General features: G+C 44.9%; 1 protein-coding gene across 4 annotated transcripts in view; it reads right to left on the bottom strand.

Moving 5' to 3' along the window:
* LOC110476369 (hepatocyte nuclear factor 4-beta) overlaps positions 1-24,173 on the bottom strand; it is an 81,178-nt gene that overhangs the window by 38,674 nt on the left and 18,331 nt on the right. For 3 of the 4 annotated variants that reach the window (XM_085589903.1, XM_085589905.1, XM_085589906.1), the window contains exons 6-9: positions 16,333-16,407; positions 10,359-15,282; positions 10,191-10,283; positions 2,194-2,304 (exon numbers count right to left, since the gene is read on the bottom strand). The gene's annotated coding sequence lies outside the window, so the exon portion shown is untranslated. Of the gene's footprint in view, positions 1-1,973; positions 2,130-2,193; positions 2,305-10,190; positions 10,284-10,358; positions 15,283-16,332; positions 16,408-24,173 lie in introns of those variants that run through there. The other variant, XM_085589904.1, reaches the window with a different exon arrangement.

Raw genomic sequence — 24,173 nt, 5'->3', positions numbered from 1 at the left:
TCAGGGGGACAGATCAGACCTGCATTTTTACACTATACACTTATTTCTAACAGCTATTTTTTCCACTGACACATGGAATAACTTAATCTCTGTCCTCGTGTTTGTTTGGGGTTTTCTCCCCCAGATATTTCAGGGAAAACAGTCTTAAATCCTTGAGGAGCTCTCCAAGCCAAGCCTCATTTCTGATTTCAGTGATGTTTGGAGCATTTCATGGGGTTGTTATTCCATGGTTCCTTGCTGAAACAAAAGCTGCCTTTTGCTCCAGGCCAGAATTCTGCATAAAAACACCAATGAATTATTAGCAGAGGGAAAAGGCTCTTTATTGCTCCCATTTATGCTTCAGCAGCACTTAAGGGATGGGAGCTCCCAGCCCAGGTGCTGCTCAGAAATAAAGAAACATCCCTGCTGGTAAAAACTGCAGCAGACAAGAGGTGAGGAGGGGAAGGAAAAAACCAAACCAGCTCAGTCCCACCTGCACATCTTCCCCACCAAATAAAGCCACTGCATTGTGAGAACCACCCAAGCCTGACCTCACTGCTTGGAGGGCAGCTAATTAACCAGCTAATTGATTTAATTGAAAAGGAGTTGATCCACAGAACTGACTTCATCGCAAAAATGAGAAAGAACAGAACAATTACTGAAAATTATTCAGCAACATCTCATGAGCCAATGGAGTCTCCATGAGCTCAGACAGAAACTCCATCACCAAGGACGGGGACAGTTTCATTTTGGCCTGAATTTCATTGATGGGTATACAAGGTATATATAAAACAAATTACCCACCACTCTGGAACTCTGTTTTCCCAATTTTATACACCAGCTCATCTCATCTTTCTCCTGGACACCTCCAGCCTTGCTCCTTTCTTCCAGTTAGAATTTTCTAACTGGCATTGGCCCCCAGGAATAACAACCAGCCTGGCAGCCACAAGCAATTTATGCTCCACAGTTGCAATATTCTCTTGATGCACTTAGGTTTTGGCCCATTTTTCTCTCTAGGAGATTATGCAATGCTAATTACATTCCTTTTTTTTTTTTTTTTCCAGAAGAGTTGATAGAAACACATCCAAAGGCATATTTCCCTAGGCCTGCTTTAATAAATTCTGGTTGCACTGGAAATATTTGTATTTTAATCTGTAAAACAGAGATTAGGCAAAAGTTTCTAATGTTGCTTAAGCACTTCAAGCCAAGAAACAATTCCATTGTACTTTAAATTAAACACGCAATTTTCATGTCATTCTTAAGGGGGGTAGATACATTTCTTACTCAAATGTATGTTCCAGTTGTATATTCATGAGTTTAGATCAGATATTAAGAAAATAACCAACATTTGCCGAGTGCACAACAGGTGACACACCAATGCATTGCTGAACCCCACATTGCTGATCAAGTGTATTAAATATTTTTGCAGAAATTTAATATAATCCTTGCCTGAAAAATAAATCCCAGACAAGAGCAATTTGGATAAGGGGCTTTCAGAGAAAGCAGTACTTGCTTAGGCAAGAGGGATAAATTAAATAATGAAAGTCACACAAATAATAATCCAATTTTTTTTCTGTGTTTTCTTAGCAGGCTGACCATAGACATTGTGATAATCTATAGACAATCAGATTTAGCTACTGGATAATTTATCCCAGTACAAAATACCCACAATTTAGGGGGGAAATCCTTTCTCTTACTTCTATGCTGCAGCATTGAAACCAGCTCCCCTGAAGTACGGTTATTCTGGATTTACCATCATTCTGAACAAAATCTCTTCCAGTTAAACACACCCAGAGAATAAAGAAATCCTGCTGGTAACACAAAAACCGTTTTGCTTCATTTGTTCTCAATTTTCTGCAGCACAAGGACACTCAGCATCAGCCATGGTGAGCATGGAAACCCTTCCTGGTGCAAACAGAGCCTTGCCAAAGCTTTGAGCACCAGATAGCATATTTGATACAACAATTGAAGATACATAACTGAACAAAACCCACTTTAAAAATCTCGATCAAGCAGTCGGAGAGATGCTCAGGCTTTCCTCTTACTCCAGATGGCAGCAGAGTCAGAGCAGAGCTGGCTCCTGGGTTTGTTCCCTGCACCTCCAAGGGGGCTGCTCCCAGTGCCTGGAAGCAGCTTCCTTCTGGAACAGAACAGGGCAGAACCCAACAGAAAATAAAGCAAGGGAGTCAGGAGCCGATTCCGGATGTTCCTCACCGTGTCCTGTTGCTCCTGGCCACCTCCCCTGCTTTCCACATGATGTTTGCACAGCCCCGCTGCAGAAATGACCTGTCTCCGGGCTGCAGCATCACAAACTGGAGGAGTATCCTGGAAAAGGAGGAATGGGTGATGTGAAACAGATGTTTTCCCTTAATTGCTTATTGCAGAGGCAGCCCAGTAACTAATCCACCTGCTGTGTTCCCACAGGGATAATTACTCAGCCCGTGCTCCCAGCCAGCTGAATTTATGTTTTCCATGCCTCATTATATCCATCTCTGCCCAACAACGTGCCCCAAAGTGCTGCACAAGAGCCACACTCATACAAATACCCATCTCCTTGCTCAGAGCAGCTGCGGCCACCCCTGGATCCCTGGGATTGTCCAAGGCCAGGCTGGACAGGGCTTGCAGCACCCTGAGATAGTGGAAGGTGGATGGGAACAAGAGGATTCTTAAGGTCCCTCCCAACCCAAACCATCCTATGATTCTGCAGCTCGAGGTACAGTTAGGAGTAGAGGTATTTTCAATGAGAATCTGGAGATGTTAATTAAAAATAACAGTGTGGTACATGTGAGAGGAGAGCTTACCAATCACAGAAGCAAATAATTCATGTCTGAAATCCCTGTTTCTTCTAAGACCCCTTTTGTCATAGGAAGGGATCAGAAACACTCAGCAAAGGTTTCTGAATATCCAGGTGATGTTAGTGCTGATTTTTAACATTGCTATTCTAAGTCACGTTCAACACAGATCAGTGGTTGATGTTTACCCATCGTTTTCCCCAAATATTTCAAGGCTTGTACTCAAAGGTGCTGCTCTCCTGGAGGAGAGAAGCCCTTGGTAGTGAGTTCTGATCGTAGCTAACATGCAATTAACAAAAAAGTTAATTGAATGAAGAACACCAGAAGTTTCGAAGGGATCCCTGCTTCTCACCTAGACCTTGGAAGCAGGGGCAGCCCACGTCCCCAGTGCTCCAAGAGTGGGACTGGATCCTTCCCACTGCCAGAGGAATTTGTCTTTGATGGAGTGGCTGCTGCACCAGGGATGGGAGGTGAAAAATTGTCACTGACTGGACTTGATTGGGCTGGAAGTAGAAGGTGACCTGAGCTCCAAGCTTGGTTCTGCTCCTCGTTAGCACAGCCTTCATTTTTCCTTCTTTTCCAGGGAGCTACTTATTTCAGAGCCTCGGGCGAGAGCCAGCACCAGCTGGAGATAATTTAGTCCTACTTCACTAATGTTGATGTCTCTGGATCTAATATTGGCTTTTCTGGAACCCTCCTAGGGCTCTTTGGCTTGGCGAAGTGGCTCAGGTAGTTATCCTGAGCATAATATTTTCTTAACCAAGTGGGTGCAGATCTATTTCAAATACAAAACAGGAATCTGCTCATCCAGGACTAACAAAGCTCCCCAAACTCTTCCCCCTGCTGAATGCTCAGCAGCCCTCAGCTCAGGGGAACATCTTCAAAAGCCTTTCAGGCTTAACTAATGCCTGCTGGAGCAACACTCAAAGGCAAAATGAAGTCCTCAGAGGGGAAATCCAGTGGCTGGAGAGATGGATGTGGATGGAAGTGGATGTGCTGGGAATGTAGAGAGCAGGGGTGAGCATTGAGCTTTGTCAGGGGGGGCACCAAGGGCTTTGCTCAGTGGAAGAGGAATCCAGAGAACCCCCAATGCTCTCCCCATGGCTCCTGGGAATACCTGATCCAGGGTGATGCCTTGGGAAGGCTGAGCTGGAACAGAGGCTGGGCAGAGTTACAGAATAAAGCAGGGATTTATTAAAGGATCTCCTCCATGGATCTGCCTTGGGCAGCACCAGAGCTCAGCCAGGGCTGCACCCAAGGTGAACCAAAATGGTCCCAAAATGGTCCTGAAATGAATCAAAGTGGTCCCAAAATGAACCCAAGGTGAACCAAAATGGTCCCAAAATGAACCCAAGGTGAACCAAAGTGGTCCCAAAATGAACCCAAGATGAACCAAAATGGTCCCAAAATGAACCCAAGGTGAACCAAAATGGTCCCAAAATGAACCCAAGGTGAACCAAAACGGTCCCAAAATGAACCCAAGGTGAACCAAAATGCTCCCAAAATGCACGAGCGCTCCCGGGGCTCTCCCTGGGATCAGTTCTGCTCCATTGGCACCTTGGAGTTCATTGTCCCATTCCAGCTCCAGCCCAGGCAGTCCCATCCTGCTTGTTTTTCTCTCTCCAGCCCACGCTGTTTGTGCTCCTGGGCTGAGGTTTGGATCATTTGTCCTTGGTGCCCAGCTGGAGCAGGAATTGTTTTGTCTCCCTGCTCTGTGCACAGAGCTCAGCATCCCCTCATGTGAAGCTCAGAAATACACACTAAAGCAGCACAGAATGTGAAAAATATAAAATCTAAAACCTGAGGCATCAAGGGGACCTGAGCAATGGCCTAGGGAGGAGCTGGGAGGGAGCCCAGATAGAGCAAGTTTTGAGAAGAGCAGACAATAAAAAGCTGAGGCACACCACAACAGCATCTGCTCACACCCTTGTGCCTGGAGACAGGCACAAACCCATGAGCTGAAATCCCTGGCAAACCAGAAATCCAGAGGGAGATTCAAAACCTGCCCCTTGCCAGACTGGCCATGGAATATTTTCCTGCACTGTCACTCCTGAGCTCTGCCCAGGGGTGATCCCAGCCTTGTTCTGCCTGTGTAACTCTGTGCAGGATGATTTGGGACAGAGGGGCATCAGGGATGGAAAGGAGATCCCAAATGTGTCCCCATCAGTGCTATAAACACCATGGGTGTTATCCCAGGAGCAGGACAAAGGAAGGGCACAAAGAGACAGAAGAAACCTGTAGGTTTACAGGTTTACAGGTTTACTTTCCCAGACTCCCCTCAGTCATGTCCAGCAAACCCAATTTTAAAATATCTTTTCACTTTAATTTCAAACTGTTCAGTCCGATGCCTGTTTTGCAACATGGTGGGAAATGTTGGTGTGATAAATATATCACAAACAGAGTTTTTCCTTCAAGCCTCTCAAAATCCCATCTGTTTTATCAGTGGCTGCTGTTACATCCAGTTATTTATGCAGGTAACTGCAGTCCCATTACTTGCCAGTGGCATGGAAAAGCCCTGGAATTAACCCAGCAGTTTTGATGTCTGCAGTAGTTGTACCCCGCCTCCTCTTTCATGAAGAGAAAAATTTACTACAATACTCAAGATAAAACAAATAAATCCAGTATGAAAGCCCATCTAATTGAATTAAATGAAAGTAGCCTCTCCGACTGCCCTTTCTGTGAATCACATTATCTTCATGTTTACTGACTCTTTGACAGGAGACTAAATGATCCCAAATTTTATCAGAATAAATCAACTAAAAAAAATTTTTAAAAACCCTTCTAAAAAGGACAGACATTCTTAACAGTCATCTGGAAGAGATTATTCCTCTCCAAGTAGCATTGTTGATACTGAAAGTGTTGTAACAATATCCTTTTCTAATGTGGTTCTGCTGTGGCTCCATCCATAATAAAACCAGTCAGTGCCAAAAAACCCACTTAGCATGACAAGCTCCCCAAAACCTGGATTATTTGTGTAAGACTCTGATTTGATTTTCCATGATCTGATGAAATTTCTTTTAATATTTTTAAAGGAGACCAAGGAATGAGCATCACCTAATCTGGGGAAATGTTTTTGCTGAACCATACACACTTCAATTCCTTGTAAATTCTAAATGCCACTAAGAGATGGGGACTGGAAATCAAACCATTTTTCCCTGTTTTCAGCCTTATAAAGCCTAAAATAACTGCACCTTTTTTATTTTCTTGAGTATATATATTTTATTTTCTTGAGTAAACTGTGTAGTATGTCTGCATTCAAAGGTTACAACAGATAAAGCAGAATGTATATTAATCTCATAAATGACAAATAAATCTCAATCAAAGAACACCACCTTTACACCAAGATACTCAGAAAAATCCAAGGGCCCAAAAGGAGGCAACTGGAACAAAATTACTCAGCAGAAGGAGCTGAACACTCACCATTTTTAGCTCAAATGGATAAAAGAGTGCTCTACCAGGATCCCAAATAAAGGCATTTTTACCACATTAATGGCGGGCAGTGCTGGGAATGTCCTTTTTCCCTAAAATGCATCTCCACTTCTGCCACCTCACAGATATTTCTCATTGTCTCATTGCCCAGCACGTTTCTGTCTCAAGCCATAAAGAAGTGATCAGGTACAGAGAGATGAGGACTGCAATTCCCTAGGAAAATGGCATTTAAAATTAAAGAAGTTCTGTTGTTTTCACCCTTTATTTTCCTTTTCCCAGTGCTCACTTGCTGATGTATGATCTGTTCCTGTCCTTCTTATACAAACTCAGTTTCTCTAGATGTACACATTCATGGTTACACCAAAAAAAATAGTTATTCTCCAAGCTAAAAGCTCTTCAGAACTTCATGGGGGAAAAACAGTAAAACAATATCATAACAGAGCCTGTTAGATGCTGGACATTACCAGTTCCAGCTGTTCTATCAGCCAAACACTTCCAAACCATTTAGCCCAGAGCAGCAAATCTCAATGAAAAACTGATCAAAACAAAACAAAAAAGAAAAAAATGAAAAGAGAAGGGATGAGGCGAGTCAGAGCCACTTCAGAACTTCTTTGAAGTCTAAGTCTTTGCCATCAGTCTGCTGTTCCCTGAGGTCACTGTGCTGTTCCTCAGCCCAAATGCCATCCCCTCGGAGGGAATGAAAATGAAAAGCCCTGGGTGCAGCTCGGCATTGTTGCCTGTCCTCTTGGGGAACGGAGCCCGTGGTCCATGAGGAGCCACAAAAGCAGCCAGCGAGTTTGGTCCGTGCCCTTGCTGGCAAAACAAGGCTTGGAGTCAGCACAGGACCTGTGTCCCCTCCCTCCAGCCCTGCCAGCCTCGCTGGGAGCCAGCTGGGAGCTTTTCTTCTTGTTCCCTTTGTTGTCCGTGTTGCCTGATAGCAGAGGTCCTGCCAACCTACAATTAGAAACAAGAGCTGTGCCTCTGTGCTCTGTCTGCCCAGAGATAGGGCAGGAATTTATGGAGCCAGCATGCCAAGGACTTGACAGCAATGTCAAAAGCAAGTTCATAATAAATTAGTCTTTTTGGGGCACTTCCTTCGCTTGCCAATGGAGGAAAAGCAAAGAAAAATGACAAAGAGCCCCTCTCCTTTCCTTCAGACAACTGTGATTTATTACAGGCGAAACAAGGAGGATTCCAAAAACATTACTCCTATAAGGGAAGGTAACTCAATCTCCAGCAAAAATAAACAGCCATGTTTAAATAAACCTTCTGAGAAGAGCTACTGCCCTTTTCCCTAGGAACTGGGGGAGCATTTCTTTGCCCTGATATTGTTCCGCTGTGTGAGATGCTGACCCAGGGATCTCGTCTGGTTTGGGTGGCCTGCTAAGTCATCAAAGGATAAAAGACAGAGAACAAAGGGGGAAATAAAAGCATTATGAGCTGCAGCTGAAGTGCCTGGCAGATCTTGGGTGGTTGCTTGTGGGAGCTGCCTTCCCTCTCCAGAGCAGAGGGCTCACCCCGCTCACTGCCCAGGCTCCTGCTCCTGCTGGGGAAGGGGTGGGATGGGCAAGGTCTTTCCCCAGTACACCACCCCAGAGGCCACTGGTCAGTGGTTTAGGGACTTCCCCCAGCTCTCCCATGAGCAGTGAATTCCATAAATCACAGCAACACTTAGGTCACATACCCTGCAAGGGTCCTCACAGACTTCAGAGCATTCAGCAGTACCAACAAACACAAGAACATCCTTCCCGTGGCTCAGAGGACAGGACCCAGCCCCGCTGCACTGACCCTCTCCAGACCTTTTTCTGTCCCTAGTGGGAAAGGTGGGAAGTTTAAATCTCACCTTCTTTCCTCCTCTCCTGTTTGGCACCAGGATGGCACATTGCCCAACACAACCAACAGAAGTGGGTTAATAGAGTTTGGGAACAAATGCAGACCTTCAAGAGAAGCCAGGTCATGGGCATCCAGGCTGGCAAAGCTTCTGGAGAGATGGCATCCACCTGCCCTCTGCTGAAATCATGCTCCAACCTCTTATCAGGCACGCAGCACCCCAGCCTCTGCCGGCGTGATGTGTGAGAGCTCCCCAGGGCCCTTGCACAACCACAGGGGATTTTTACTGCCTCCTCAGTACACTCAGTGTGATCCCAAGGCACGCCCTCTGCCTCCTCTTGCTCTTTGCTTGACTTCCTTATTCCAGAATTGCTCCCTCATTAACACCAGTAATTAGGAAAACTCGCTGCAGTCATGTCAAGTCTTATCCACTGAGATAAAACAGGATTAATGGCACGAATTAGCCATACAGTTGCTTGTGTTTGTGGATCTCTTGGATGCTGTGAACACATCACTCAGACTCAGGGTGGATTTTTTTTCTTATTGAGCTTATTGTGCTTTAGGAAGTTCATCAGCAGGAGAAAGGTAATTAAACCAGCCTTTCCTACCACACTTTCAAACTGGTAGGGCAAAGGAGTGGGGAGAAAAATAGCAAGGCTTGGCTTTATGGATTTCTGTGATGATGAAAAAGCTGGCGAGGATAATTTACTCATAATTTAATAGTGATCTGAGCTGCTGTGGTCAGCTGAGTACAAGAGCTTGCCTGGAGCTTCAGGGTTAAATCCCTGAGGAGCCCAGGCAGCTGGGACATCCTAAATGCAGAGCAGGCAGTGCTGCCAAGGCTCCTTTTCCAGCCCATGGAGACAGCAGGACACCTTGGCCCAGGCTCCAAAACAGCTGGCATGGGAATCAGGGAGCTGCTGGCCAAGAGAAAATGCCAAGGGAAGAAGCATGCCCGCAGCCACAGCCTTGCAGGGAATTGGGTGCTGGCTCCTAGTCTGTGTACCCATCCAGGGCTGGATAAACGCCCTGAAGCAGAGTCCTGAGGAGAACCACAACCCTCACCTGCTCATTCAGTGCTAGAGGAGTCACCTCTGGGGTGTGGGACATCTCCCTTTTCCCTGGGCCAAGAATTCCTGCTGTACCCCATGCCCTGGTGCCAGCCCTTGTCTTTGGGGATGGCCACGCTCTGGCTCAGCTCTCAATCAGCTCTCCAGCTCTGTGACTAAAAAATGATTTGGGAACATCCTCCCCTTGCAGGCAGAGGCCTCTGGAGAAGACAGGACAGAAGGAGGAGCGCTCATGTCACGGGGTGGGAATGAAGAGTTGGACACCTGTGTCACCTTCCCCGAGGGCAGTGATGGCCAGCTTGCCCAGAAAAATCAGCAGAAGGGACATGCTAATGCCTCAAGAACCTCCTGGTGGGAATAGAGGTGGATTTTCAGGGCTTTTTAACTAGGCAGCAAGCCAAAGAGGGGAAGATGAAGGATCTGTGCTTTGGACAGAGACACGCTGAGCTAAACCACGATCAAACAATATTTTCCATTGGTGACTTCACCCCCAAGTGCTTAAAATGTCTGCCTGGGAAATCCAGCTCATCACCCCAAGTCCCTGTGTGCTTCAGGAGTTCTGCAGAAGGTCTCAGGTGGGACCTCCTGGTCCCACCTGAGACCTTCTGCAGAACTCCTGAAGCACACAGCCTGCACAAATAACCCTGCAGGAAAGCTCCATTTCAAAGTGGTTTGCAGTGAAAAGAAAACACTTCAGCACAAGGTGTTCTTCAAAGCACACACCTGTAAACATGTGTTGTTGTGATCTTTTTGTAATTTCCCAGATTGATTAGAAATTGATCTATTTCAAAAAAACTAAGATCTTCAGAGTGGTCAGGAAAACCTCACCTGAGTTATGTTCTCTGGTTTCTCAGCCTGAGCTCCTTTGGTTTGAATTGTGTCACACATCCTAATACAGCTTCAAAGGAGACACTTGAAAGCACTCAGAAACCACCACCATAAACTGATTGAGAGAGTATTTTAACAAGTATTTTAACAAGTCAACTCAAATACCTTTCAGAGACAGATACAACACCGAACTGCAGAGCTTTTTTCTTTTTTCTCCATGGGATAGTTAGTTTTATTCCCCCCCAAAAAAATGATTACTTACACTCCTGATCCCTGTTCTTTCTGGCAGCTTCCACATTTCCATCATTTGGCAACACAGCAAGGATTAGGAGACTTCCTGATGTTCTCCTCCTCCCTGAAAGAGAACACATGGCTGATGTGCAGTTTTTGATTGTCATATTTGGGCACACAACCAGTGGGGATCTCTTACCTGCTTTGTTGTCACTTCTCGTGCTTTGCCTGCCTCACTGATCTGATGAAATGCAGTGAACAGATTTATATCAGGGAGGATTTATCCTGGAAAGTAGGATCCACTCCCCATAACCATTCCTTGCTTCTAAGGGTGTGGAAACACAGCATGGAGCTCCTAAAAGGGAGAAGAAAACAGAGGGAAGAAAGCACCACATCTACCAGGTAACAGGTGATGATTTGCTGGATTGGGTAAAACAGAGAGCACATCCAGTTTATTGTGAAGGTTTGGTACCTCCTTAATATTTTTGGTTCAAAAAGTAGCTCTTAGTCTGGGCCTTTTTGGGCAGATCACCACAGAAAAGGTGAATGGAAATCCACTGATTGAAGAGTGTGCATTTACAACACTAAGAGATATCAGCCAGCCATAAAAGGGCTGTAAACCAATATTTCATATCTGGTCACACCAGTAGCCATAAGCAATTTGTGATACTCTCACGTGCCTGATCCGTGACATCTTTTATGACTTTATCTGCAGATTTCCTCAGACCTGGAAGTGTCCAAGGCCAGGTTGGAGCAACCTGGGGTAGAGGAAGTGTGAGAAATGAATTTGTAAAGAATTCTCCAAGACCTGACAGAAAGGTAACACAGTTCTGTACATCTGAGATAAGGTGTGCTGATTTAGGAAGGCCATGGAAGAGAGATGATATTGTTGAGAGAGAGAGCTTGAACTAGAAACAAGTTTTAATAGCTTCAAAATATGGTCTTACAAAAAGATCAGATATTTTAGAGAATTAGAAGTGTGAAAGATGCACTGTAGTAGGAGAACGTAGGGAAAAATATAGGTGATTTGTGTTAGAAGTAATAATGTGTCTCACTATTCATTGAAACTGATAATGGAATCAAATCTTTTAAAACACCTCTCAGTTACCCCATCTCTATAAAAACTAAAAAAAAACAAGGAAGGTGTCCCTGGCCATTGCAGGGTGTGGAAGAAGATGAGGTTTAAGGTCCCTTCCAACCCAAACCACTCTGTAATTTCGTGATATTCCCTGGATCTGAGCACTAAGGATATTTCTCTACAACCTCAGGAAATTAAGGCAGCCTGAATAAACCTGTGTCTCCCACCAGGCAGCTTTCACAGCACCATGGCAAAAGAACTCACCAAGGGAAAGGCAGAGGTGTGGAATTGGTGACTGTTTCAATAAATGCTACATAAAAAGCAAAGGCTTCATACCTGAGTAAAGACTCAGGTAGGGTCTGCTCCCAAATTACCTCACCTCTGCATTCCCACCTCCTCCAGGCCACTCTTCAGGCCTGCCCCAACGTGGTCTATAGGTGATACAGCCTTCTCTTATTATCCCATTACTGTATTTAAAACTTCCATCTCCTCATCAGTGCCACATTTTAAGTAAATTTAAGGGCACAGGTATTTTTTGGTTGTTTAAGGACATTTACTGATGGAAATCTAGATTTCCCTGGCAGCTCAGTATGGGGCTTGAAGGTATAAAATTTAATTAAACCACTAAAGAAGGGATAAAATAGGACTAATTGTTGTGCCCCAGCTAAAAGTAAGTTGGCTGACATCACCTGGGCAGCAAACAGAAAACCAGGGAGCTCCACACATCTCCCACACTTGGCTGGAGACTTTGGTGCAAGGAAAGACAAACTCCCCACTGACCTGGCTGAGTCTGTGCCCTCTCCACATCAGGAACAAGGACATTAAAGTCTCTCAGACCTGTCCGACCTTCAGGATGATCTTTCCTGTTTAATTTGACTGCCCTAAAACTTGGGAGTAGAACTGCAATTTCAAACTGGTAATTACTTGGCAAGTAAATAAACTGCAGTAGTGCTGGACCCTGAAAAGTTAAACTACCATGTGAGCTTTCATTAAATACTTTATTCATACTTGTTTTCTAGAGAAAGCCTCCAAATTTGAAATAAAACAGAAGAGTCAGCATGAGGAGAAAGTGCAAGCTAGGTGCAAGATATTTCTTTTGCCTTCAGTTGCTGCATTAAGGACAAGAAGCCAAGAGGAAAATATTAAATAAACACTAGGAACTACCAAGGTTTTGATGTTTCATGACAATTGTTTTCAGATGGATAGACATAAAATAATCCCACATCAAACTAACTGTGTCTGACATGCCTGCCACCAGGTATGCTCCAAGAGAGGCAGATCTGGAGGAAGTGGTGAGAGGGAGGATAAATCATTCAGCCAAAACCCACTCCCAGTTCCTCCAGTCCATTCCAGTGAGCGCTGAGGGTTGTTGCCACCCACACCTCTCCATTCAGTGGTGTTTGCCAGGATTTTCTTCCAGCAGCATTCCTGAAAGGTCACTACTGACAGAAGTGAACCCTGTCCTCAAACACCTGCAGAACAATCTGGTTTTCCAGCAAGAATCTGGACTGGGCAGGAAGATGCTGAGGGTAAGACCTGAATTAGGAATTTGTGTTGCTCAGAAGCTCAGGGAGAAAACCACTCTCAGATGATGCCACCAGAGAGTGACACGGCCACGGCTCCTCTTGGTGAAGGAACATCAGGAGAGAGAATTCCCACAGATCCCATCAGGTCTCTGGCCACAGCGCATGGAGAGGTTTTGACAACTCATGGAATGGCACCCCTGAAGTTATTCCATGTGGGTCTCAGATTCAAAGAAAGAAACTGAGAGTTTCTATCCAGGCAGAGGCCTAGGAAAGAGCTGAGAAAAAATGTAAATAATTCTTTATCTCTCTTATTTTCCACATTATTTATAATTAAGTTCTATCACTGTGCGTCAAGCACTCTGCACCAATGGTGGTAGGTTGTTTTCACTTCAGAACCAATAAATTTAGTCCTTGCAGAGCTCTGTATAAAAGAGCAGTATATTTTAAATAAATAGGAGTTTTACTCTCAACAGCCTTCTGAGTCAGTCTCTTCATTCCCATCCTGCCTCGACAGTGACAATTCCACCTCTGGAAGGGAGTGTTTTGAGCAGCACTTGGAGATGGCAGCATCAAGCTAAACCTTCTTCAAAATGAAGAATCAACCTGGAGGAGCTAATTCAGAGAGGGGTGTGAATTCCAGTAAATAACAGTGGGACATCAGTATTCCTGTCCCTCACAGCTGCAGGAGGGAAAAGCCAAGTTCTATCTGTTCCAGGTCATCTGTTTCAAGACATCCAGGAAGCAAGCTACCCGTGAAGTTAGGCAGGACACTCAGACACTGAATTCCATCCTGGAGAACAAACAATAAGGAGAAGGAATTTCTTGCCTTGCCTTTCCTGAAATCTGAGCTGCTGTTAACCAGCCCTGTTGAACAACAAACCCACGATCCCATCCCTCACAGCATCTCTGGATTCAGCAGAAGGAAACCTGGGATTTTGGGATTCCTGTCTCCAGAGAGGTGCCCACAGGACACACCACAATTCATGCTCTCTACCACACTCCTTCGAGGAGCAAAGGAAGACATTTCTCCAAGACTTCTGTGTTCCAGAAAAGATAACACCAGATTTACTCATGAGTTTATTCCAGGGCAAAGAGAAGGAAAGTTGGAAAGGCAGGAGCATTTCTAGTAGGTGGAGGTCCCTTCTGAAAGCTCCACATATCCCATGCCAGTATTACCACAGCTTGCACTGAATATTTCCTTTTAGCAATGAAATTTAAGGCTGATATCTGAGCTCTTGGGACCCCAGTAACCTGAATGCCACAACAAAAACTCAGCTCTTTACCTGCTCTTTATTTATTCATATATGAAATATGAAACATGAAATATCTGGGCAATATGAAGGTTGAAGCTAGATGACCTTTAAGGTCCCTTACAACCCAAATCATTCTGTGATTCTATGAATTATGAGATTTTGAAGTTGCAAGCAAAATCCTGCCCATGCTGTGCAGGCAGAATTCCCCCTACTAGCTGTAGAAAAACAAAAATCTCCATGAAAACCTTCCCCTTCCATTGCCCTAACTGTGCTTGGAGCACATCTAGCAGACCACATCTATTCCTTTATTCTGGAATTTCCTTTGGAAGTCCAAGGAGCTTTTTGGAGCACAGAGTGGCTCTTTTTGCTGTGCTATGGACAAAAGGAGTCCCATGCCTCAGCAATCTCCCATCCACTGCAGGACATCCTTGTTATTCCAGCCCCTGGGTGGGATGGCAGGAGACAGAATCAAGAGAAGCACAGTGGGTGTGCAGGAAGAACGGGGTGACCTCCAGCTCTGCTCAAAGATGGGTGTTTATTGCTTTCCCAAGATGATAAAGCTGAGCTCAGTCCCTTTCGTGCCAGCACTACTGAGCCATTCTTATTTCCTGTATGTGGAGGTGGAAATGTCATGTTTCAGCCCCGATTTATGCTTTTTTTTTTTTTTTTTGTTATTTTGTGGTTTCCATGTGCTAAAAGTGCCTGGGAGGTGTGTGCTCTGTCTTGGTGAGGGGAGCTGCTTTCCTGTGAGCTCACAGCCCCTCAGCAGTGCCAGCAGTGAAGCTGTTACTGGAGGAGGTGTTTTTATTGCCAGGGTTTCTTCTGTCTCTGGGGCTGAGGCACCACAGCAGATTGTTACCACTGCTCAGAGCAGCAGAAATAACCCTCTCAGAGCTCTTTAGGCTCTGTTAAAATGGATTGGTGCACGTTTATGACCTTCATGGGATTTGATCACAGCACACGAGTCTTGGGTTTCTGTGCTGGTGCAGAGGGTTGAAACCCAAACATGAAACTCTTTCTGGCTGCTGCATCTTCCAGGAGCCACCACTGGCACAAATGACTCTCCTCCAGTTCCTTCCTGAGCAGACCAGCAATTTAACCCCCTTTTCAAAAGAAACAAACTGGTTTTAGTTTCCATTAGAGTTAGGGCTGATTACCTTGGCCCTCTGCTCTTCACAAGGGCATGAGGACAGCAGTGACATCCAACAGCACCAAGGAAGATCCATGCAGAAACCAAATAAAAGTCCAAAAACCTCAGTTATTGCCCTGGAACACATGGGAATAGTTGAATGAATCTGAGAAATTCTGTGGAAGGGGGAGCTGCTCTGAGCCAGTGTAAGAACTTGAGCAAGGGGCATTATAATGACATTAATATTTATTATAATTACATCAGTAATTGTTCTCTGGGAGATGATTTCTACTTCTTTTGTGTTAGATACAAAAGGTAGACTTCAGTTTATCTGCTTTCAATTACAAACATCTGTAAAATGACAAAACCTTCAAGGCACAATAGATATCCTATTTACAGATAATTTCCCTAGAGAATGATCCACATTTGTACCTTCAATAAAGCAATTAAAGAGTACCTGTCCAACCAAATGTCATCTCACCTCTGACCAGCACACCCTTCCTCTTGGTGAACCCCCTACAAATCCAATTTGGTGCTATGGAAACAAAGAAATGTCCCAAATCATTCTTAACCCAGGCCATGTTTAACAAAAACAATTGTCATAAAGATTTCAGATACCCTAAAATGAAACAACTCACTGAGCTGCTGAGTGAGAAAAGATCAAATGAAAAAAAGATGAGTCTGGCAGCATGATTTCATTAAGTTGCCAGTTCAACTTGCAGTGGGGACAGCAAAAATAGGAAAAAACCTCCCAAGAGCTCCACAGCACAGCCCCTGCTGCCCTGATAAAATGGGAAATCATCCAGTGGAGCAGGAAAATCTGAGGCTGATGTCTTTTCTTGCAAACTTACAGCCTAATTAGAGAAGCTAATTAGAAGAGCAGACAGCTCTTCTTGACAGCAAACCCGGGAAATACTAAACCCCCAGCAGAAATTATTACACTTCCAAAGCCATCATGTAATTTAAAACATCCCTTCAGATATGGAGTAGGGGGAAAACTTCCATAAGAAATAGATCAGGAACTTTCTTTCATCCCCTGCTTCTTAGAACTTTCCAATGAAGGGAATTTCTTTTTTTTTCCTTAATTTTAAAATATTGTATCATCTCAAAAGCTAGATTATTTTATCTCAAAGTTTGATTTTCTACAAATAATTATTACCAAAAAAATAATAAGGGAAAAATTGTACCTAATTTCTGGCTCTTTTAGTTCCTTTCCTGGGATGATCTTGCAAAGGGGTTTACATGTCCCTCAGCATCGTCTCCTAGAAATAAAATAAAATAAATAAATAATCTGCCTTTTAGGGTGTTTCTTTTTAAAACAAACCCAGAAATAACTCCACTTCACCCTCCAATTTTGCCAAAGCACTTTGGAAACAAAGCTCCCTACAAACCGAGGAGAGGTGCTGAGGATTAGAAATAAATAGGAGGGTGTTAATTGCAGAGTAAACATCAACCAAATAACAGCTCTGGGGTTGCCAAAGAGTCACTGGCAGGGGCAAATCTTGTGACAGCTGAGGAATAAAACCACGAGGTGTTCCCTGGAGGGTTCTGGAGCACTTTGAGGGACACCCAGGATGCTCCAAAAAGTCTCAGTGCCATGGATGCATCCCCCAGCGCTCCTCCAGCTGGGCCCTGTGCCAGCACAGAGCTGGAGTCTAACCCATTAAACCACGAGGAATTCTCTTGGTCCAATCAGGAAGATTTAAAGATTCCCTTTTTTTGGCTGGGTTTTTTTGTGTGCATTTTCTGGGGGTTTTTTTGGGGTTTTTTGGTGTGGTTTATTTTTGTTTGTTTGTTTGTTTTGGTTTGTTTTGGTTTTTCGTTGTTGTTGGGTGTTTTGGGGGTTTTTGTTTGTTTGTTTGTTGAGGGGTTTGTTTGTTTGTTTGTTCTTTACGGCTGGAATTGCTTAATAAAAGCTTTGCAATGATGGAATGTCTATGGGGAGGAAAAATTTCTGCCTGTCCCTGGCAGGACTGAGGGACACTGAGCAGCCACCGTGCTTGGGAGGTCCCTACATCTTCTCCCTGTCCTGTGTCTCTCTTCATCCCCATTTGGGTCCCCTCCTGCCAGGTAATTCCTTCACCTCTGGCTAAAATTCCCTATGGCAACAACCCAGGACCAGCAGGTTTAGGGGTGTGGGGGTGGAATCCTTTCAGGAGCCACAGATCAGCAGTGCAAGCTTGAAACTCACTTCTAATCAAAGTTTTAAATGGAAATCTAATTTTTGCAGTGAAATATTAGTTGTTAGGGAAGGGGAGAGGGCCTCACTGTGGCCCCATTTGGAAGCCAGGCCAGAGACACTGGTTGTTTGCTGAGGCACATCCTCTTCCCATCCCATCCTATTTTCCCTAAAATAACTCCACCAAGCAGTAATTCATGGTTATTGACTAAGCTATAGAAAATCTCAGGGGAATCAAGGAGATAAATGGCCTTTGGTTTTCCATAAATAGGAAACAGAGCCTTGATGCTGCCTCAGGCACTGCCAGGAGGGTTTGCAGCTCCTCTGCCAATCTGTAGGATTATATTGCTCTGTGCCTAAAAACATATTTACACTAGGAACAACAGCCTGGGTGGGAATGGCACTTTTTATACTGACAAACCACTGGAAAATTAAAGTCCTTGATAGATTTTTTTGCACCACACTGAAAAAAAATAGAATTTAGGAAAACATAAAGGCACATGAACTGACATTAATAATGGTGAAAACCTCTGGCTTTTTTTGGCAAGTGTCTTTCCAAAGCAGCTCCTCGTTGTGCCCACCCTCCTGCAGCTCCAGTCTCCCCCATTTGCTCCCTGTGGAAATGTGGTGCTGAAAGGGCAGATATTGGGTATGACCCACCTCTTCCCTGGTCATTTTTATTTTTCTGGGTGATCTCGGGCTCTTCCAGCGGGGGAGGCTGTTGGAGCAAGGTTAGTTCTATTAAACACAGCTGCTCCTGGGGTTCTTTAGAAGATGGGATTGCTGTTCACACTTGTTACTACAGCCTTAACCTTCCTTTTAAATCCATTTATTACAGGCATAAAGGGGGATGATTTCCCTGGAATTCCTGGGAGGAGTTTTGGGATGTGATCAGCACTAGCAGCACATCATGGGGGCAGTGCTTCTGGGAAATAGTAAAGGAAAGAAGATTTTTAGAAAGTTGGGGAATGCAGGTTTTAGAAACAGAAAGAGCAAAGAAATTAGAGCTAACCACAGCTGCAAAGTTTCAAAGCAGAAAAAGTTACATTAGTACAGCAAGCAAGGACATGAAACAATAGCTTGAGTTTTAGGCTTGGCTGAGACAGACCTTAAAACTGCAGAAAAATAGGCCTAGCAAGATAATAGAAGGTTTAAAGCTTAATAATGAAGAATTGTGTGTTGTTAATAGAAGGCAGACAAGCAAGCATTGTGTGAAGGAGGTGTGTGTGTGCTTCTAGTAACTAGCTAGAACAATCCTAGTAACTAGCTAAAAACAATCCTAGTAACTAGCTAGAACAATACTAGTAACAACCTAAAAACAATTCTAGTAAGTAGCTAGAACAAGCCTAGTAACTAACTGGAGCAATCCTAGTAACTAGCTAAAACAAATCCTAGTAATTAGCCAGAACAATCCTATTAATTAGCTGAAACAATCCTAATAACTAGCTAGAACAATCTTAGTAACTAGCTAGAACAATCCTATTAACTAGCTAAAAACAATCCTAGTAACAAGCTAGAACAAGCCTAGTAACTAACTAAAACAAATCTTAATAACTAGCTGGAACAATCCTAGTAACTAGCTAAAACAAATCCTAGTAACAAGCTAGAACAAGCCTATTAATTAGCTGGAACAATCCTATTAATTAGCTGTAACAATCTGAGTAAATAGCTAGAACAATCTGAGTAACTAGCTAGAACAATCCTAGTAACTAACTAGAATAATCCTAGTAACTAGCTAAAAACAATCCTAATAACTAGCTAGAAAAATCCTAGTAACTAACTAGAACAATCCTAGTTGCTGGCTAAAAACAATCCTAATAGCTAGCTTAGAACAACCCTAGTAACCAGCTAGAACAACCCTAGTAACCAGCTAGAACAATCCTAATAACCAGCTAGAACAGCCCTAGTAACCAGCTAGAACAGCCCTAGTAACCAGCTAGAACAACCCTGGTAACCAGCCAGAACAGCCCTAATAACCAGCTAGAACAACCCTAATAACCAGCTAGAACAACCCTGGTAACCAACCAGAACAGCCCTGGTAACCAGCTAGAGCAGCCCTGGTAAGCAGCTAGAGCAGCGCTAGTAACTAGCTAAAACAGCCCTGGTAACCAGCTAGAGCAGCCCTGGTAACCAGCTAGAACAACCCTAGTAACCAGCTAGAGCAGCCCTGGTAACCAGCTAGAACAACCCTGGTAACCAGCTAGAACAGCCCTAGTAACCAGCTAGAACAACCCTAATAACCAGCTAGAACAACCCTAATAACCAGCTAGAGCAGCCCTAATAACCAGCTAGAGCAGCCCTGGTAACCAGCTAGAGCAGCCCTAATAACCAGCTAAAACAGCCCTGGTAACCAGCTAGAGCAGCCCTGGTAACCAGCTAGAGCAGCCCTGGTAACCAGCTAGAGCAGCCCTAATAACCAGCTAAAACAGCCCTGGTAACCAGCTAGAGCAGCCCTGGTAACCAGCTGGAGCAGCCCTGGTAACCAGCTGGAGCAGCCCTGGTAACCAGCTAGAGCAGCCCTGGTAACCAGCTGGAGCAGCCCTGGTAACCAGCTAGAGCAGCCCTGGTAACCAGCTAGAGCAGCCCTGGTAACCAGCTAGAACAACCCTGGTAACCAGCTAGAACAGCCCTGGTAACCAGCTGGAGCAGCCCTGGTAACCAGCTGGAGCAGCTGCTGCTGGCTGTGGGTGAGCTTTCACCACGTCTCTTGTCTCCACTGGGAGGAGGCCGAAGCTGCACTGAAAGCCCCAGGAACGTCCCCCAGCAGCCCTGAGCCGTCGGTGAAAATTGAAAAATCTCCCCAGCACAGAGCTCAGCCTGGTTTGTGCCCAGGACGTGCCACAGCCCCAGCACAGCGGGTCAGAGCTCAGGTGACATCTGCCACACCTTGGTGGTGACACGAGGGGACAGCCCTGACCAGCCTCCGCTGTCACCTTCCCCGGCAGCCGCAGGAGTTCATGGACACAAGGGGAAGCAAATCGCGCCCTTCCCGTCCAGAAATAAAAGCAGAGAGTTCCAGGAGCAAGAAGAGTTGCAGTTTGCTGGTTGGCAGCACTGATTCATGCACTCAGCCTGGATGTACATCAAATCCTCTGCTGGACAAGCGGGATTAGTCATTGTTTCCAGAAAAATACAGCTTGCAGCAGACACCACAATGTATCTCTTTTCTTCTGCAGTTACTCATGCAATTATTACTTACGGTCTTCCTTGGCCGATTTAAAAAATTCAAACATGAAATTAATTATAGTGCTCGTTAATTCCTCTGCTCCTGGACAAAACCTGCACAGACAAAGCAAAGGCTTTGTCTGCTCTGATGTGGCTGAGGGGTCTATTGTTTCTCACAGCATCCCCCAAGGAAAAGGGGTCAACCTTTCCCCAGGAGAGAAAGAAAAACTTGGCATGAGGGCAGGAAACACTTTGGGTTTCCTTTTTCTGTGACATCCCTCTCCCTGAGAATATTTTTTTTCCCTGGGCAGGACAGGCAGAGATCTTGCACCAAGATTTCAGCTGTAATCCCTTTTTCGAACGAGCTGCTGCTGCTGCCCTTCACCAGGACTGCTCTTCCTGACACTTCCTGACACGTTTATTTGTCATGGCTGGGGCAGAGGAGTGGATGGAATCACACCTATATCCATTTCTAAGGAAGGCTTTTAAAGCTCTCCAAGATGCTTTTTCCTCTATGTATTCCTATGGCTCATCTGCCAGACCACCAGCCATGAGGCACTATCGAGTGCAGCAGCTCTCTGTTATTTTATTTTTTTCTCCAGTTGGAAATAATCAAACCTTGTGTGGCAAAGCAGGCTTGAAATATTAGTGATACGTTAGTAGAGGAAAAGAATTGTCATCACATAATAAAAGGCAAAATTATATTTGCATCTGTCATTGCTGCCACTTTTCCTGGAACACCACTGGAAGGAAATAAATTTATCTTAGCTGAACTAGATACCAACACCACCTTTGCTTTCATTGCTGCTGGACTTCTGTATTGTTTTTTTACTGTATTTTCTGTCAGTGTAGCTAACAGAAAACAGTGAAAATGTAAAGATTTTCACAAATTCTAAAGTTTAGGATCATGTGGACCCTGATAAACAAGCACAGAGCCACCATTGCCATGGCCAAACTCCATCCCTGCAGGGAAGGAGACACTGCAAAGACCATTATTTTATAAATACCTGCCTGTTTCCATAACTCTTGGCTGGCTTCCACTCACACACATTTTGCAGACAAATGTGACCATTTTCTCTGCCCATCTCAGAGGCTGCAGCCATAACAGCTCTCTGGAGCATCCCTTCTGGATAACAAGCTGTGACAGACTCAGTGAGATCAGCAGGAAAAGAGGTGAGTCTGTTATGGAGATCTCATCCCTACCCAGTGCAGGCTGCTGCCAGCTCAACATTAAATTTACATTTTCAGCTCACTCAGGTGCCTTGCAAAGGCTTCTTGGATGAGGGACAAACCACAGGAGTCTCAGCACATTTGGGCATTTCGGTGGTTCTGGGCACTGTTTTCTCCAAAGGAATAATGCCAAGAAAATATCTGGAGTGATGGACAGCTGAGTGGCAGAGGAACTCCAGATAATCCAGTCCTTACTGTCCTCTGCTTTAAAATGCAAAATATTCAAACACAAAATTCCTCTAAATGTGGACTTGCACGGAGCAGACAGTACTTCTGCTGCCCTTTTTCTTGGTGATCTAACCCAGATAAAGTCAATGATTTCAAAGAGAAACTCAAAATGTAGCTCTTTTCTTCACCCTGAAGAATCTACAGCTTTAACTAGATGAGGAAAAAAAAGACAAGAACGTGTACAAACAAATACAAACACTTCCTGGGGAGAGGAGGACTGGGAAGATTTGCTAATGGTGTTAAGAGAGGATTTGCAGGAAAGGAGAATATACAAGGTATAGCAGCTGTTATGGAAATGAACTGAAAAGATTTCTTTTTACTGTGGAAAAGGACATTGGACCGACCTTTGCTGGAAGACAGAAATTAAAACAAAGAAACTTTTGTTTTCAAGCTGTGTCAAAAGAACTTTACCAGGTTCTGACAATCTTTTGAGGAAAGGGTTTTGGCAAATCCCATATGAGGAGAGGTGAGAGGACAAAGGAGAGCAGAGGTGCTGGGGTCCAAAGCCATTGCTGGGGGCAGCAGAGAGGAGCAGCAGGGGACACCATGAGGAGCCAGGTCAGTGATATTTGTGACCCACAGTCCAGGGTCATTTCCCCAGCTTTTTTATCTTTGGTGTCTAGAAATTGTCTTAATTTCGCTCTTTTTGAATTTTAATATGTGAGTTGTCCCCACAGCAGCTTTTCCAGCTGCTCCACAACAGGCTAAACTCACACATGGACAGATGCAACATCCCACAGGAAAAATAAAAAGCAGAAAGGGACTGATCAAGCACTTGGTTCTTTGTGACATGGAGAACAAAAGGTCTAAAATCCAGCTTTTTGGGTATCTGGCTGGGCATTTCTTTGCTGCCTAAAGCCCAATCATCAAAGCAACAGAGGATCAGAGGAGACAACAGAACTGCTCCTCATTGCAGTGATTGGGTGCAAAGCAGGGAGAGGATGCCCGGGCAGTGATTAGGCTGCTAGGAGGAACAGTGTGGAAAGGCCAGGCTTAAAGAAATAAAAAAGAGAAGACAGGCCTCTTCTTGGCGTGGAGGGAGGTGTGAGATAAATAAGCTCGGTCTAAAGAAAATCCATAAACTGCTTTCAGGTCGTAAAGAGAAATATGCTGCACATGAGGAATTTGTTCTTAGCTTTTCTTCATGAACGGCTGGGCTGAGGCCCGAAAGAAGTTACTGTCATTTTTATAGAGAGAAGATATTTTAACAAGGTGTTCTGTCCTTGGGCAGTCTCTTCCCTCTGTGGGGAGCGTGTGGGACAAGAAAAGCAGCTGAGGCACGGTGGCCTCCACCCTGCAACCCCAGAGCCAGCAGGAGCTGCTGGAACTGATGCCTGGTGAAGGCTGAGCTGGAACAGAGCTGGGCAGAGTCACAGAATAAAGCAGGGATTTATTAAAGGATCTCCTCCATGGATCCACCTTGGGCAGCACCAGAGCACGGCCAGGGCTGCACCCAAATGAACCAAAATGGTCCCAAAAGGAACCCAAGGTGAACCAAAATGGTCCCAAAATGAACCCAAGATGAACCAAAATGGTCCCAAAATGAACCCAAGGTGAACCAAAATGGTCCCAAAATGAACCCAAGATGAACCAAAACGCTCCCAAAATGCACGAGCGCTCCCGGGGCTCTCCCTGGGATCAGTTCTGCTCCATTGGCACCTTGGAGTTCATTGTCCCATTCCAGCTCCAGCCCATCAGTCCCACCCTGCTTGTTTTTCTCTCTCCAGCCCACGCTGTTTGTGCTCCTGGGCTGAGGTTTGGATCATTTGTCCTTGGTGCCCAGCTGGAGCAGGAATTGTTTTGTCTCCCTGCTCTGTGCACAGAGCTCAGCATCCCCCGATATGAAGCCCAGACCCACACGCTAAAGCAGCACAGAATGTGAAAAATATAAAAGCTAAACCTGAGGCATCAGACCAGGCTTTGCTCCTGTCAAGCACATAAATCTCTGCTCCTGAAGCAGCTCACTGAGAAGCAGCTGTCCTGCCCTGCCCACAGGCTCCCGTGGGAGCAGGGAGCATCCCAGGGATGCTCCAGCTGTGTTGGGCATTGGCTACATCTGCCAGCCCTTTTCCAGTGTCCCTCTGCTGCTGCCTCCAAGTTTGGAAACAAGAACAGCTCCCAGGAAAAACGAGGTGTTTTTCCATGGCTGGAATGCTTCCTGCCTCTCTGACAAGGCAAAATTTGGGTGGAATCCAGGCAGTGTCCCTCCAACCACCACCTTCTGGG

Source organism: Lonchura striata, chromosome 11 (assembly GCF_050655825.1).
Source record: "Lonchura striata isolate lonStrDom1 chromosome 11, ASM5065582v1, whole genome shotgun sequence".
Classification (NCBI taxonomy): Eukaryota; Metazoa; Chordata; class Aves; order Passeriformes; family Estrildidae; genus Lonchura; species Lonchura striata.
The sequence above is the reverse complement of the archived record's forward strand: the minus strand, read 5'-3'. Positions and strand labels throughout refer to the sequence as shown.